Raw genomic sequence first — 5,050 nt, forward strand, 5'->3', positions numbered from 1 at the left:
TGTGGTCCATTCTAAACCAAACCATCTCGGTTGGGTTTAGGTCAGGTGACTGTGGAGCCAAGGCCATCTGGCGCAGCACTCCATCACTGTACTTCTTCGTCAAATAGCCCACACAGCATGGAGGTGTGTTTCAAGTCAGAGTCAAAGTCAGCTTTATTGTCAAAGACCACATGTACAGTCATACACAGGAATTTGAAACCGCAATACTCCCATGGCCCTCAGTGTACACTAAAACAATATAAAGATAAAACGATAAAAAATAAAGTCTTATGTACAACACAATACAATATCATATAATTATTTAAACAGCAGTGTCCAACACAATCATGGTGTGGGCAAGTTTGTGTGCAAGTGGGGGCGGGGCAGTCAGTGAAAAGGCAATGGTGATGGGTCAGAGTTTGTGTGTTTGGGGGGTGGGGGGGTGGGGGGGGGGGGGGGGGGTCAGAGGGAAGAGTTGAATGCAGGTCTGGAGTTCCTGTGTGTGAGAGCAAGGAGTGAATTCAGGATCCTGACAGCCTGATGGACAAAGCTGTCTCTCAGTCTGCTGGTGTGGCCCACCAGAGACTCTTCAGTCTCCTTCCTGAAGAAGCTGTTGGGCGGGTGAGTGGAGTCATCTGTAATGCTAAGAGCTTTCTGGATGAGGCGGGTGCAGTAGATGTCCAGGAGGGAGGGAAGAGAAGTACCCACGTGCAGGAGTCATACCGCACAGCGATTCAGCTGTGAGGATACTCTCCTCTGTAGAAGGAGGAAGTAGAGTCGCTGTTGGGCTTTTCTGACCAGTGATGCTGTGTTTTTTGACCAGGAGAGATCTTCTGAGATGTGCACACCCAGGAACTTGGTGCTGCTTACCCTCTCCACAGTACCAAGTCTATGATGATCTCCTTAGTCTTCTCCACATTCTGGGACAGGTTGTTGTTGCTGCACCACTCAGCCAGATGGTTAACTTCACTCTTGTAGTAGGTTTCATCATTGTTGCTGATATGACCTTGTGTGGTCTGCAAATTTGATGAAGACATTTGGAGCTGCGTGATGGTGTGCAGTCGTGGGTCAGCAGAGTGAAGAGAAGGGGGCTCAGCACACATCCTTGGTGAGCCCCCGTATTTAGTGTTCTTGTGCTGGAGGTGTTGTTGCCAACCCATGCTTTCTGCGGTCTTCCTGTCAGGAAATCCAGCAACCAGTTACACAGTGAGGTGCTGATCCCCAGCAGATCCATTTGTGAATGAGTTGGGGAATGATCATGTTGAATGCTGAACAGAAGTCTATGAACAGCAGTCTAACATTTGGAGTGTTTGGAGTCATTGTCCTGTTGAAAAATAAATGATAGTCAAACTAAACATAAAGCCTGATGGGATGGCATGTGGCTGCAGGATGCTGTGGTAGCTATGATGGTTCAGAGTTCCTATAATTTTGAATAAATCCCCAACAGTGTCACCAGCAAACCACCCCCACACCATCACACCTCCTCCTCCATGCTTCACAGTACGAACCATGTAGAGACCATCCATTCACCTTTTCTGTCACACAAAGACACGGCAGGTGGAACCAAACACCTCAAATTTAGACTCATCAGACCAAAGCACAGATTTCCACTTGTCTAATGTCTCCAAATGTTGATTCTGTTCATCTGGACAAAGCATTTTCAGTGGGAGAAATGTTTCGTCACTCATCCAAGTGATTTCTTCAGTCTCAGCTGACTGCAGGTTTCCTGGTCAGCTGAGACTGGTCTAATGTCCATTCCTTGTAGTTCGTGGCCCAAACAAATCTCTTCTGCTTGTTGCTTTTCCTTATAGTCGTGGTTTCTTAGCAGCTATTTGACCATAAAGGCCTGATTCACACAGATGTGTCTGCTACTGGAACTCTGTGTGGCATTGATTTGGGCTCTAATCTGAGGTGCTGCTAACTTGTGATTTCTGAGGCTGGTGACTCGGATGAATGTATCCTCAGCAGCAAAGGGGACTCTTGGTCTTCCTTTCCTGGGGCGGTCCTCATGTGAGCCAGTTATGTCATAGCGCTTCATGATTCTTGCAACTACACTTGGGGACACATTCAAAATGTTAGCAATTTTCCTGGCCTTCAGTGATTGACCTTCAGTTCTTAAAGTAATGATGGACTGTCATTTCTCTTTAACTTAGAATTCACATTATGGCAAGAACCAATTAGCTAATAGTTCTCAAATAGAGCTGTCAGCTGTGTACCATCCTGATTTCTGCACAACACAACTGATGGTCCCAACTCCATTAAGAAAGGAAGGAATTCCTCAAAGGAACCCTGACAGGTTTGCAGGGCTGTCAACAAAGGGTTGCTACTTTCAGGAATCTAAAATACAAGTGCTACATAATTCCATATATCTTGCTTCATATATTTGACATCTTCAGTTTGTATCTACAATGTAGAAAGTAGAAAAAATAAAGAAAAAACATTAAATCAGAAGGTGTGTCCAAACTTTTGAATGGTAGTGTATATATTTATCATTTTTAATTCTTTTCATTTTTTTCTTAACTGCTCATATTACTGCTCTGCTATTAATGTTAATATACAACTTAAAATAAAATAAGAAATGTAATTCATTTGACTGTTTCTAGTTTGTGTGTATGTGCTCATCTTCATTTTCTTATGAGCAATGTGGGTGATTTGGTAGTTGTGCTGGAAGTGTTTTGGCCTGCATATAAAATCTTGTCTGGGGCCACCAAAATCATAGGCCCAGCTTTGAATAAATGCGAAATGTTGATACAATTTTGTGTATGTTTGAGGGTTTTTTGTTTTTAAAGAATGTATTTAACACATTTCAGTGGGCTACGTATCTGAACATAGAGCATAGAAACACAAAGTATCAAATATCATGCTACTATCTGTCTAATTCAAATGCCAGTGTTGCTATCGATACCATAGATATTTGGATCGATGGGCCTACCTCTAGTAGAGAACCCATCGCCTATGCAACAGCATAAGAGTTGAACAGTAATAAGGTTTTCTTGTGCAAGCACATTTTTATGCAATTCATCTATGTAATTTTAATGATTCTTTGAACTATTATTTTTCTAGGGTGGAACGATTGCACACAGCTTTACTGGCTTTAAAAGTAAGTGCACAAATTTGAATTTTGGATTTTTCTTGGGACCAGCACTGGGACACAGATGGATACTGCAAGGACACAAAGCCATGGGTGTACTATGTAAATATCTTGAATTGGTATGCATTGTAAGGTGAAAGAGAGTGAAGAATTAGATTTTCTCACAAGTGTGTGAGTGAAATGAAAAGAAGTCCACCGAATGACACTGGCATGTTTGCATGTGTGTGTATAGATGTAAAGTCTTAAGCTGGGCGTCTTTCTGCCTCTTTCAAAATGTGCTCTTTTCAGAAGTGAGATAGCCGTATAGTGGAGTGCCACCTCTTTCCATTCAGTATAAGTTTCCACTTGTCTGCCTGTTGAATATTGTTCTCTCTTCTTCCCCGTCACATTATTCTTTAGCCTTTCCCTAACTCCCTACTCTCTACTTCATTTAACTGACTCTTATTGGTTTCTCTCCCGCTTACTTTTATTTTTATTTTTCTCTTAGCATCATTCTGTCTTTTTATTCACCTACGGTAGTTTTTCTTTTCCTCTTTCCCACCCCTCGTCTGTTTTTACTCTCTCCGTCTGCCCTTCACTTTGCCTTCCTGACACAACATACAGGTAGACGCGTTAATGATGCGCTTGAGTTTGGGTCTACCTCCTCGGCATAGTCACCACAATATTTATCACATTATTATTTATTTACCAGGATGTTTAACATATCGCAGAATGTCCAATTCATCTCCTGTGTTTGCATTTTTATTTTTTTTTTCTTCTACGGCAACTGTGTCCCCATCAAGGAAAGAAGTGTGCTGACTTGTTTTCCCCTTACATTTCTGTCTACTAGCCGAGTGAAAGCATCATCTTGGTAATCTGTAAACAATTATAGTGAAAATATCCAATTCTTTGCATATTTATGTTTAGGTTCATACATGAATGTATTTAGGTTCAGTCTTTGTGCATGTGTTAACAGTGGCAAATGTCAGTATTTCTGCACCTTGGTTAATGTCAAATACAGTTTGAAAATGTGGTTTTAAAATTTTAATTGACAAAATAAATGTGTTATACATGAGTTTTTGTTTTTTTAAATCAAGACCATATTTCCACAATCATGCTTAGTATATCAGATAACTGAAACAATAGTAGAAAATTAGTTACAGTGTCAATTCTAATTATTCTTGCTATGAAAAAAAATGCAAACAAACTGCCTTAAAATAATAAGTGGAATAGGAAATATATGTACTTTTTAAAACCATGCTAACCAATTGCCTTAAAAAACAAAACAGATCTTACTAGTTTTATTACGGTAACCTGTTTCAGATATACCTGCTTCATACCCTGGAGGACGGGGCTGTGGCTCCCCACACTCCCTAGCAGATCGTTACATGGAGAAACCTTTGGAATGCAAGCATGCTGATCCACACAGGTATGCACACAGGTGTACACACGGGTGTTCACAGACGCGGACTACAGCTTTCTTGGCTGCTGCCTCAAAGCACATTGTGCGCTGTCTATCTTGCGTGCTGCACAATATCGTTTATTACTTAGTATCTACTGATATTTACTGCTTGCTAGTTTATTGTGATGGTGCCGTTTTTTTTATTATGTTGCTCTTTGTTGTTTGCTTTCTCTTCTGTTTTTTTTCTCCATACAGGTGACCCAGGTGTTTTGTTTTTTTTTTGTTGTTTGTTTTTTTTTTTCTTTCTTCCCCCCCTTCTCACCGTCTCTTCTCCCCTTTGGTCTTTCTCTCCCTCTCTTTCTTTCATTCTTTCTCCCTGTCCTATCCCCCAGTCATGTCTGTCCCGTTTGTAGGAACTGAAAATAAAATAAATTCATAATTATAATAAAGGTCAACCAAATGGACCAATATGGCAAGGCCATGATGATCCACTTGGTAAAATAAATCCGCTTGGCATCTTTCTTGGCCTTAAGACAACAATTCTGATGGCTAAAGATCCAAACGGGACACAAAAAAACCCCAAAAAACCAAAAAACAAA

General features: G+C 40.9%; 1 long non-coding RNA gene across 1 annotated transcript; it reads left to right on the forward strand.

Moving 5' to 3' along the window:
• Positions 1-488: 488 nt before the first annotated feature.
• On the forward strand, positions 489-4,759 carry LOC146667324 (uncharacterized). Its single transcript, XR_014911948.1, has 3 exons — positions 489-600; positions 3,043-3,079; positions 4,373-4,759. It is a non-coding gene; the product is annotated as an uncharacterized LOC146667324 (long non-coding RNA).
• The last annotated feature ends 291 nt before the right edge of the window (positions 4,760-5,050 follow it).

This window comes from Rhamphochromis longiceps, linkage group LG6, assembly GCF_057381845.1.
Source record: "Rhamphochromis longiceps isolate RC_006_pf linkage group LG6, R_longiceps_female_GT1.1, whole genome shotgun sequence".
In the NCBI taxonomy this organism is placed as follows: Eukaryota; Metazoa; Chordata; class Actinopteri; order Cichliformes; family Cichlidae; genus Rhamphochromis; species Rhamphochromis longiceps.